We start from the raw sequence: 12,491 nt of genomic DNA, 5'->3' as shown, positions 1-12,491 counted from the left end.
CCGAGTTTATTAAACTCCACCGAGACAGCGGTGACGCTAATCAGAACTAGACCGTCCAATTTCACGCCTTTAAATTTTAAAGGCGTGTTTGTGTGTGTGTTTATACAATTGCTATTATGTTTGCACTTTATGTGTAATGTTACTGACTGCAGAGATCAGTAAGATGTGTGTATTTTTTATTTATTAGTTTTATTTATTTAATATTATTTTTCAATTGAATGACTGTCTAGTAGTTCACAGATGTCGAAAAACTGAGTGTGGTAAAGCCACTGATTTTTTTTATATATATTTCTGCAATCTGCACATTGTACTGACTTTCATTTTAATGTTTACACCAGGGTTCCTTGTCAGCACTTTATGCTCAGATGTTTGTAAGCTAAAAATAAACTATTGTGTATGTTCAAATATACTGTTGTGATTGAAGAAGTTAAATAAAAATGTCAGTCATCAATTCATGCATCACCTCATGTCATCATAACAGAGGTCTGTCTTCCAGGAAAGAACAGTTTAAAATTAATGTAATATAGTATTGGCCATACTATATGATGTATTGCTTGTCTTTGTTTAATAATACAGAAGACAAAGACCTTAAAAAATAATCGCATATCGCATCGCAATCGCAATATTGGGGCAAAAAATCGCAATTAGATTATTTTCCATAATCGTTCAGCCCTAATAAAAACCATATCAGCTTCTGAAGCACACAACAAGTATACCGTCAAACAAGCATCAAGGTTAAAGAATGTAAAAATGTGCTGCTTTGTTCAATAAAGAGAGGCCTCCAGAATAACGTCTAGATAGCAACTTAAATCTTCCATATTAGGCACTCGACAAAGCAGGAGAAGGGTGTTGAAGCAACATTTTATTCACAAATACTTTACATGTGTCCATAAAGTAGCCAGTCATAATGCACAGCGACAGACCGTGGCGCAGATTGTGGACTTTATTGTGGCAAGGTTAGCAATCTAGGCCCTGCTGTGACTAACCTATACCAAGAATGAATATGCTAATGGCACTGTAAGGTGCCTCAGCATAAACAGCATTGGAGAGCATAGCAAGTACCTGGAAAAACTTTGTGCAAAGTCTTGACCTAAATTTCAAAGGATGTTTTTAAAATGCAGCTAAAGTTTAAGGCAACCTCTCACTCCTTCTGAGTGATGCGTTGGTTATGGATGATTAAACTCAAGCCATGATGGATGGGGATGTAGCAGCATGAGACACAGCAGTAACAGACTTTACCTGCTGGCAGCTGATACTATTAACCTCAATATGTGATTATAGACAAGGGGGAGAAAAGTTATGAGGCAAAAACAGTGTTCCATTTGTCAGAACTGAACTGGGAAAGAGGGCTTTTACTTATGCTGCCCCTTTCACATGGAACATGATGCAAAAAGACTGGAAGATAGCAGATCTTATTTCATTAAATGCTTTTAAGTCCAGATTGAGAGAGCCAGAGAAAAATGTTTTTAAAATGTAATTGTTACTTATAATATGTATGTAACTTTGTAATTTCAACATGTTGTCGCCTCTTGGCCAGGACTCCCTTGAAAAAGAGGTTTTTAATCTCAATGGGACTTTTCCTGGTTAAATAAAGGTTAAAAAAAAAGAAAAAAAAAAGACAGACTAAATAGCAGTCCAAACTAAGGATGGCCACATGTCTGAGAAAGCATTTTTTCATAGTATTGCCACAAGGAAGTGTCGCAACATGTCTCCATGTAGACTGTATACAATAGAGCTCAAAATATTTTTTCCTAATTCCAGAAAACCCTGGAAGTAAATAATTGGTATGAAGAGCTTTATTGTTCCAAACAGCCTGAACTCTCTTAGGCAGGTTTCTTGTCTTTTCTTTAAGTAGTCTTCAGAAAATGTTATCAAGGCTTCTTGAAGGACATTCAAAACTGCATCTCGAATGTTGGCTGACTTTTGTTCTTTCTTAAGTTGACACCAGACTGCTTCAATAATGTTGTGGTTTGGGCTCTGGGGAGGTCAATCATTCATGGATCATCGGTATACTGATTCTGATGATCAGGGGCAGATTTAAATGATTAATTCTGATTAATCAAAAGCCAGTAACACACATCTTACTTAAAAAAAAATCCTCTCTTTTCCTGAAAAACATTCAGATCTAAACCCAGTTCAGAATATTTTTTTCAACTTTCAGTTTTAACCACCAAATCTGCAAATAGCTAAAGAACTGATCAAGATTTTAGTCAAGCCACTTTATCTGCCAATCTTTAATCAATAAATTTGCCCCACATTGTGGTTCCAGTGAATAGTGAAGTGACTTCATGTCTTTATTTCTGCACTCAGTGTCCCACTTATTGATGCTTCACTGCAGTCTGATTTTGGCAATAGTGCCTTAGATATCAGATAAACCCATTTGCCGAGGTTCCTGCACACCTTATCTTTCATTGACAGGTTTTGCTCTCCATCTTGGTGACATGCTAACAACTGCAGGCTGCAATTTAAGCATGAAGTGTAACTGGGGAAAAAATAGCTGCGGGGTGGAGAAAGAACTCTCTCACCTTTAATGAATTTCAAGATCATAATTTAATATACAGATATCAAAGTATAAACTAGAATCACTTGCCCCTGACTGCAGTCTTATATGTGATGTTACCTTCCTGGCTCTGTGTACAGTATTATCACAAGGAAGTGCTAATGCAGAGCCTTGTGGGAATTAAATAGCATGTCTCCAGGAAACCTGATCTTTCAGACCTGCCTTGTCTCCCAGCCTGATCTTTTAATTCCCTGTTTGGCAGAAAAGCATTCTTAAGGGTCTGACTTGGTCTTCAAGTCACATGCATTTGTTTGCATTCCTTTATATTTTATTGTTTTCATGGGTTTTTTTATTTTCAGCTTATTCACTTTTGAGTCTGGCAGTTTTGTTCTGGAGTTCTGGCAGTAACATCTTTATTGTTTTTGATAGGCACAGGTCTGAATATTGAGACGAAACTGGGAGAATAACCTTGTACCCTTGTGAAATCAGCAGGCCACACAGCAGCAGCAGCACAACAATGTGAGAACCAGAAAATTACAGCCTTCATTGGTCAGGCACTGACTGTGGCATGCCTACGCTCAACATAGTTTTAGTTCAATCTGTTAAAGGGAAAGTTTATTCAAAGTGGAACAGAGCAGAAAAATACAGATCTTCAACGCTTGTGATTGCAGGCCCACCCATATAAAACAAAAACTAAACATGCAGTTTGCTATCATCTTTTAATTAGCCGGTATTATTAACTGACTGACTGACTTTTGCCTCTCTAATGTTAGTCTATATAAATTAGCGCTGTTTTTAAGCATTGCTGTGTGTATGTGTGTGTGTGTGTGTGATGTCAGCTGATGTTGTCAGCCAACATCAGCTGAGTCATCACTTCTATACTTCTATACAACTGACGAATCTCATATAGGCTACGATATTAAGCTGCTTAGCCCTGCCTAGAGACACTGTGCATCTGCAAGTCTCTTTGCAACCCACCCCCAGCTCAGCTCCTTTAACCTTATAACAGTGTTGTATCTGCTGTCATGAATGCCTGCTCTGTACTGCTTGGGTCTTGCTGCAGCATCTCCCTACTCCAGCTTTCTATAGAACTATACTGGCGATATAAATTACTGCTGATACAAATAATCTTTTTAATTAAAGTTGTCCTGACTAAACTACATTAACCATCATGTTAGACCAGATATGTTTCTTAATAGGCAAAATGTACTGAAATAAGGGTCTGCCACTTTTGCAAAAAAACAAAAAGAAAACCTTCATAACAAAAAAGGCAATTGCCTAACATTGTGTTTCTTTTTATTTTGCCTTTCCACTCATATTCTCATAATTCTTCACTTATATTTTTGTGAAATTGAAGCAAAAGCACTAACAAGCAATTTGTTGCTTCACAACCCACCCCTTGAGCCCGAGTACCTTTCCAGCTCTCCACTCTCACTGTAGTGAAATGTGATTAGCTCAATTTACACATATAGCCAACTGCTGGATAACTGCTGGAAAAAGTACCAGCATCTGAACTGAGAGAAATGAATTTTTGTATTCTGACAGATGACTTTCCTGGGTGCTATGAGCTCAGTTCCCAAATTTTAGTGTAACACCAGATGCCACCCACCAACTGAGGATACATCCTGCCTTTTTTTCCCTGCAGACAACGAGTCTGAGCTTACAGCTAATTAGTGTTTGTGGATGGTATTCCCTGGGAACATGTAATCCTACTCTCACTTGTTCAATGTGCACATTGATAGCAGCAGCATTTTCTTTTCCAGCTGCATCTTCTTTTGGCTTCTGTACATTAAGCTGGAAACATTATCCTCTTACGTTAAAAAATGTAGTGGTCTGCCTTCCTAAGAATTGAACTTTTTCATAAAATGCCAAAAAGTACAATTGCAATATAGAGCCAAAAGATGGCGCCTACTTTCTTTGTGTTGTCTTGAGCTAAAGTGGAAAGCTGCACACGGACACTTATTATTTTTAGATTCTTATTATGGTCTGAGTGTAGACCAATCTTTGAACTAAAAAGCTAACCTAGAGCCCATGCTTGGTAAACCAACCACATGCTTCAAATTTTCTTTACCAACACATTAGAGACTGTGCACACTGATTATCTAAAAGCTAATCCACCACCTATTGGCTGCCAATAATCCTTTGTCTGACTATACTCACTGACTTGATGTTTTTTGGCTGTTGTAAAAAAAAAAAAAAATGTCCTAAATAGGACAAGCTAAAAAATATTCTTTCTTGCATCTCTGCAAATATATTGCCAACTGGCCATTTTGGCCAGCTGGAAATGAAACATTTATAAAACATGCACTGATACATGGGGGAAAATATATGCAACCACTGAATATTGGTGAAATATTGATAGAAATAATATGAAATAAGATGGCATTTATAAATGTGAATGGTATATTTAAATAGTATAAAAGATGGACGTAGCTTTGGGGTCTGAAAAACCAAGCAATGAAATGCCTTAAATCTGCACCCATGGGTGATACCCATGACTTGCAGGCTTATATAAGACTGTAAACACCTTCCTGAGCCCATGAGTTTATGGGCTCAGTCTTACATTTCAGGTTATACTCTGTGACATGTTAAAACGACTGGCGTTTCTAATGGTGGACTATGCAAGGTATGCTCATTGGCTGATGACTTGTGACTGATAAATTACTAGGTAAGTTCTTTGTAAGACTTTTTTTTCCACTGTAACAAAATTGCAGATAGGTCAGTGGCAGTCAGTAAGGCAAACATCAGCCAATACTGAAGAATACTGAAGCGACTCTGATAAATCTTTACATTCATGAATGTGGAACCAGCCCTCACTTTAGATTTGGGAGGCAGACCTTCTAGATTCGGCTTACGACTTACCTTTTTGATAAAGATTACAGAGTAGGGGTGGATCAGGGGACCCTGAATCCTCCCTCAGTTATACTGCAATAGGCCGAGGCTGCTGGGGGCTTCCCATAATGCACTGAACTGAGCATTTCTTATTCACTCACAATTTTTCCCTCTCCATGTATTTATACATCACTTTGCACTTAATCATAAGTAATTATTTATCTCTGGCTTTCTTCCACATTGTGCCCTCCCCTCAACCCCAACCAGTCACCACACAAGACTGCCCCTCAATCAGACTGGTTCTGCCGGAGGTGTCTTCCTGTTAAAAGGGAGTTTTTCCTTCCCACTGTCACCAAGTACTTGCTTATAGTTGGTGGTTTCATTGTTGGGTTTTCTCTGCATTATTGTCTTTATTGGTCCTTACCTTACAATGTAAAACACCTAGAAGAATGCGTTGTTGTGATTTAGTGCCACATAAATACAACTGAACTGAATTAAATAGTTTTATGTAAGTGTTTATTCATTGTTGATTTTCTTAGGGAAACTATAGCATACAACATTTTTTAAAGTATGTGTTGTATATTGTCCACGTGCAAGAACTTGTGCACTGTGTTCACATGGGTCAGGTTGCTTCATTAACATCTTTTCTCTTTGAAAGTCAAAGAGTTCCTTCTTAGACTCACCTATCATGCATCAATTCACAGTCCTGCAGAAATCACCAGAGAGATGGAGAGGACAATTTCAAAAGCGTGACTGTCATTTATTTTCAGCATCTTTTTCACTGTCTCTATTCAGCCACCCTTGCTATCACTCTATCCAACTGTATAAGCCACAGTTGAATCCAACATCTCAAAGCTGAATATAATTATAGGAATATTTGGGGGCTCATTAGTAACCCTTCTACGTCAGCATTAACGTTAGTGAAAAGGTGCTGTCCCAGGCACTTGAAGAAACTCACTTTGGGCAACAACCTTCTGTTTATTCATTAACTTTACTGTAGCAAATCCTTAAAAGCCTCCAATCTTCACTGTGTTTTCATCACAAAATAAACCCAGGAGAGTGATCAACAGGATTTTTCCATACAGTTTGTGAACCCCAGAAAGGCTTCTCTGTGAGAGTGCTAACAGTGTATCTTCAGGGATACACATAGTTTGTGACAGAAATTGTTGGAAATGTAAAAGAAAAAAAAATCAATCTGCAACAGGCTAAATTGTCAGACTTGCACTCTGCCAAAAAAACAGATTCTCCAGTTCAGGCATCTAGAGCTACACTCTGTCACTGACAACTCTGTCAAGTCAAATTGTTTCCTCACTTTGTTTGTTTTCACTGAATTACACAAGATGGGAATAACATGAACCCTGTGCCTCGGGTATTACAACCATCACCGCCACGAGAGAGAGCACTGTGTGTCAGTTATTTACAGACAGTGGGCTTTAACTCAAGTCAGGACACTGTCTAGCTGTCTGCTCCTTTTTGATGTTTTACTGACACTGCAGCTCACTCCAACAATCCAGGCAATTGGTGCATGCTGTTCGGCTCCTCTGTGTCAGGCGACAGCACCTTCTTTTAAACTACGACTTAATTTCCTACCAGAAGGGTACCTTTCTGCCCTCTTGAGCACATACTGCAAGGTAATAAGGCGACATATAAACATCCCATCAACAGGATGCACAACAACACAATATTCCCATGAGAAATGTCCCATATCAGAGCAAAGAGAATATATGTGGGTTTACAGTTCAGGTTACCTTTCTGGTATGTGGAGCAGAGGTTTTCAAACGACAGGCTTTCTGTCACATGTGTGATTTGATCAGACTTGTCCATCTCATGCTATGGAAAAACACTAGGAAAGGATGTAAGTGGGATTTTTCTTTTTTTTGCTTTTTTTTGGGGGGGGTAGACCTCCAGAATGTCAAACCCCAGTGGCTGCCACTGCTGCTCCTGTCTGATGTCTGACAGACTACACCAGCACCACTCCTGGTATGGGTCTGACAGCATTTCTCTGACAGAAATACGTGTAAGGATTTGCACATTAACAGCAAACATGTCCCATCAAACTTGCACGTTTGCAAACCCGCATTAGCACACTCTCATCACCCTTCACCAGTCATGAAATCTCTCACCACCACACAGCTTAGTGAAAACCACTGACATACCCTCCGGTCCAGGTTGAAAATCCTTCACATAAAACATAGGAAAGACTGTCCGTGCACTTTCTACGCCACTGCTTAACAGCAAGGCTAAATGAGAGGTGTTTTCCCCCCTGATACAAAGCCGAACAACCTAAAATATCCTCAGGCAACGGGGTGCAAACGGAGAGTGTTTTGGGTTATTTTTAGCTCGCTCGTGGGGTAAATCAGACATTTCAGCGGATCGTTTGAGGCTTGACGTGCTTTGACTGGCTGTTATGTCGTTCACGGTGACTAAAATGTTCCCAAATTTTAGCGATGAGTGCAAACAACCTGTGGCACATACCTAGATGTCGAGAAGCGGGGAAAGCATGGGAGTCGTATTGGTTCAAAAGCTGCGAGAGTGAATTGTCATTATTGACAGATAAAATATAAACAAATGTCAACAAACACATACACGAGTTAGGTGACAGGGCTAGCATAAGGGATTTCCAGCTTGTTCGAGCACTAAGTTAGCAGCCTGCAGCCGTTCGGTAAATCCCTCAACACGCCAAGCAGCCAGTCAGGGTAACGGTTCATCATTTCGCACTTACCCCGCTTGTGAACGTCAGATTAGTCCTCGCACACAACTTCGGACGGTGTCTGGCTTCTACCGACGCTGTTGCATTACAGAAGGTGAGATGAACGGTGCGGGATGTGTTGTTATTGTATTTTTCTCCCCCTCAGAGTCTAACTGTTAGCTGTCCAACCGACCGAGGCTGCTTCTCCTGTCACTCACTGTGCCGAGCCGGCTGTCCGCTCCGCCGCCATCTTGGTTGTGATGGGAATCCGCCAACACACACACACACACACGCGCGCGCGCGCGCGCGCTTCTGTCACTTCAGAGGACGTTTAAGTGACTTGCAGTCATTCCCGGGAGACCCACGATAAGAGACTGACCACAGGTGGACTCAGGACTTTACTGCTATGTGAAAAACATTCTCATCACACTGTAAAAACAGAATATTTTAAAATTAATTAAAGTCCTCTGTGGAATAGGTTACCTTTAATAATAATAATAATAATAATAATAATAATAATAATAATAATAACAATAATAATAATACCGGTAATAATAATAATAATAATAGAAAAATTATTACAGAACAATAGAATAAAATAGTTCCTTTATTGTTATTGTGGTTGCTCCACACCAACTGTGCAGGAATAAGATATAAATAGTAAGACAGCAGGAATAAATGACTAATAGGAGAAATATATGCAATCAAGGGGGCTATATAGAAACTAGATGAATATATACAAAACAAGAGAAAGGCACTCACAATAACAGTACTATTAACGATAATAATACAAGTATTAAAAGAAACATTACTAAAAACTGCTTTTTAAAACTTAATTCAGAATCTAATCAATAAATTAGATTAGTTTAAAATCTCAAAATTCAATTAAAGTTTATTTATCTGGGACCAAATCCAAGCAGCAATTGCCTCGAGGTGCTGTATAGTGAAAAGTAAAGAGCAAACAATAGGTGACAGTGGAAAGGGAAAAACTCCCTTTTAAGAAGAAGAGATCTCAGGTAGAACCAAGCTCAAGCTGTCCAAGCTTTCTGACCACCATTACTGGTGGTCTTGTGCAAGGTAGTGGATAAACTAGAGTGAAGTGGTGGTAAAGAGCAGCTAACAGGATAATAAAGGCTGCAAATCCAGTTATACAGAAGACTTTGGGAAAAGATCTCTCCGGTCCCAGTTTTTGACCTTAATAAGCATTGTATTGATAAATCTATGATGCAAATTGATCATTTCAAGTATCATTGAATCCAATATAATGCTCATTTTATAAATGGTAGCCACCACTAGAGAAATGAATGTAGTTAAAGGTATTCTTAATGGCTGGCCTACTATGTGAGTGACAAGTCAGTTTTAACAGCTTTGCAGTTTTAAAACATGCTAGTGGCATCACAGTGGCGTAATGGAGTGATGTTTATAATTTGTAAACATTAACATGTGTACAAAATGCACTTTTACAGCATAAGATAGGATTTCATGCAGTGCGGGCTGGTTCTTGGTTGTCTTGTCATAGCAGAGTGTTTTTTTAATGATCAGTCTAAAGATATTGGTTGCTAACGTTAATGTTTCTTACACTGTAGTTTGAATAATTATTTCCTAAGGAATTGGATCAATGCATACATTTAGATTTGAGTATGAATGAATAAAGCCGGGTTGCTGCTGCATATTGTGTAGGCCCACTGCCCTTTGTGAGTTTACTCACTGAGGAGGCATTTAAGATAAAGTATTATAAAAAAAAATATTGTCAGCAGTGCATTTTGTTAGGGGGTATGGGATAGATCAACTTGAGAAGTGTATAACTTAGTGATGCTATCTGTGTTCATGGAAGTATAATAAAACAGGACATGGCCCAGCTGCACAGTGACATTTAGCTGTGTTAAGGGGCTGAATTTGAATTTATAATGACATTTTTCACAATGACTTAAAACTATATTGGGCTCAGTGTGCTAAGTTTCTGACATTTTTTTTAATGAGAAATAAAATCCAGCTTTGCATGTATGTTTCTTCATCGTAAAAATTCTTTCATATTGTAAATGCTGAGATAACTACCTGTTACCTACTAACTACCAGTTACTACAAGCAAACAGTGTTGAAAGCGCTGCTAAAACCAATAGTACGCTTTTAAAGATTACATTTTGTCACAACCACCAAACTACCCAGGGCTAGATCTGAAATGGATAAGAAGCTAAAGAAGGAAAATGCATGTGAAATATTTTTCTACCTGATACAGTAACAGTGATTAATGAATGTCAGAGAGATCATTAGTGAAGAGGAGACTGCAGTTTCATCTCCAAGCAGCAAAAGTATGATGCTGGACGTCATCCAAAAACAAGCTTTTGTGACTTTTGAAGCAGTGCCATGTGGGAAATGTATTTATGTACCTCTTGTTGATGGGGCCTGTATTTCAGTATGCACTGTGGCAAGTAAAAAAAGTTAGTGTTCAAGATGTGCAGTGCAGGCTTTTGAAATGAAATTCTAAAATAGCTGCAAAACAGAATAAAAATGAAGGAAAACACATAGTTTCTTTATGAACTATTGGTCTTATATGATGCACTTAGGTAACAAAGGTCAATACAAATATCAGAGCATGACTTAACACAAACCCGAAATCTCTGCATGCAACACAACCACCTACAATGTAACAACATAATCTCAAAATAAAGAGATTAGAATTCATTCACAAGAGATCAAAAGAGGAGTTTACAATAAACAACACTGAGAAAAGTGTTTCACAGTTGTAATGGTTATACATAGTTATATAAGAAAGCCCAGCTTTTCCAGAATGTTTTGTCATTTTCAAATTCTACAAAATATATTTAAAATAATGTGACTCATTAGAACATTAGGACTCGTCAGGTTTTTATTTCTTAGTTAAAACAGGACATGAAATTGTGCGATAGTATGTTGATGCTCCAAAAGCAAGTGTTATTAGGGAATACCTGCACACCGTATGTCAGCATTAAATAAATTGAAAGATTACAAATTAGTTTTTCCAAGATACAAAATGAAATTTAACAACAAAAGCAGAACAAATATTGTAAGACACTAGAAAATTGGAAAAGACGGGAATTATAATCTTATTTTACATGTTTATGATTTAATACCTTAATATTTTCTTAGCACAATTACTCACAGATTCGATATTCAGTATTGTTTGGAGTCAATGAATTTGCAATGGTGACCAAATAGCCAGCCAACCTCACCAGAGAAATGACTGTGTTGATCAGCTGTTTTATGCTGTTGATCAGAATGATGTAAATGAAGGCGGCAACTTTCAGCAATGCTAATAAATTAACTTTTACAGAAAAACTGTGTCTCATTTGATATAGTTTTATATGGGGCAGGACTTCATCTTGTTAATCAAGACAATAAGAGAAGTCTGATACATATATTATTCTCATTTTTTTTTCAAAGGTCAAACATTGAACAGCAATCCCAGCCTCCATGGTGATTAGCACTTCTGCCTTTTCACCATCGTACTACCGTCAGCCTTCTCTAAAGGTGCTGCATCAGCAAATTTGGTATTTTGTATGCTGTTTCAGCAAACACTCATGGATGTTTTTTTGGGACTTATCTTGAGTTTACCTGTTCTTTATCTGTTGTTTAGATATGAGCAATGCTTGAGACTTTGTAATACAAAGTAACTGCAGGTAGTTGGGTGCTGTCTGATAATTGTGTTTGTCAGCCTTAGAGGGAAAACCCAAGTTGACTCAGAAAGTATTTGTTTCATACGTATTTGTTAAATATGTAAACATAGGGCTGAATTAAGTCAAAGCAGCAAACTGTAGAATTTTTACTTGCTGAATCAGGGACATTGAAAATATTACATTAAAAACAGGCATTTATGGTCTGCTGAAACCAAAATCTGTGCTTAGGTTTCTCCATGCCCAATTTGAACAGAATTTGAAGTGCTGCTGGCTTCAGTAAACCTTAATATAGCATCTATTGCTTTATATAGCATAGTGAGCTCTTTGTGGTCCTTCCTTGGGTCTGTTATATGTTTTGAAGATACCCAATGTAGATAGATTACAGTAAGACTGTAAATTTGCTAGCATGCAATGATATATTTTCTCTTTTGTTGAGATAGTCACAGAGGTTATCCCCCAGTGCATGCTGGGACTGTATTATCCCCCATGGGTTCAAATGAAACACTGGAAATGTAAAACTAATGAATGAATGGGGCAAGCTGACACTTTCTTCAAACAGCCTCAAATTTCTAATTAGTTTTCAATTGTTTCATTGATTGTAAGGGACACTTCACTTACACGTCTTTTGCCAGCGCCTAACATTTTCAGAATCAGTCCAGTTTCAACTTTACTTTGTGTTGAAGGGCAGGATATATGATGGAACTGGCTGAAACAGCTTGGCTGTGAGTAGGTGTGAGGTTTGCTCAGCATCAGTGTGGGTGGAGAGCTGGCAGTAAGTATTCCCACACAGGCATGCAGAGTCATAAATTCCTTAAAT

At 38.1% G+C, this 12,491-nt stretch overlaps 1 protein-coding gene across 5 annotated transcripts in view; it reads right to left on the bottom strand.

Moving 5' to 3' along the window:
* LOC146583734 (C-myc promoter-binding protein-like) overlaps positions 1 to 8,284 on the bottom strand; it is a 90,242-nt gene extending 81,958 nt beyond the window's left edge. For all 5 annotated transcript variants that reach the window (XM_085276612.1, XM_085276603.1, XM_085276630.1 and 2 more), the window contains exon 1: positions 8,055 to 8,284. The gene's annotated coding sequence lies outside the window, so the exon portion shown is untranslated. The remainder of the gene's footprint in view (positions 1 to 8,054) is intronic.
* Between the last annotated feature and the right edge of the window lie 4,207 nt (positions 8,285 to 12,491).

The sequence above is a fragment of the Mchenga conophoros genome, linkage group LG1 (assembly GCF_057382185.1).
Source record: "Mchenga conophoros isolate Kocher_MC1m ecotype Shallow Benthic linkage group LG1, M_conophoros_male_GT1.1, whole genome shotgun sequence".
Classification (NCBI taxonomy): Eukaryota; Metazoa; Chordata; class Actinopteri; order Cichliformes; family Cichlidae; genus Mchenga; species Mchenga conophoros.
Note: the sequence above shows the minus strand (reverse complement) of the source record. Positions and strands in the feature narration are given on the sequence as shown.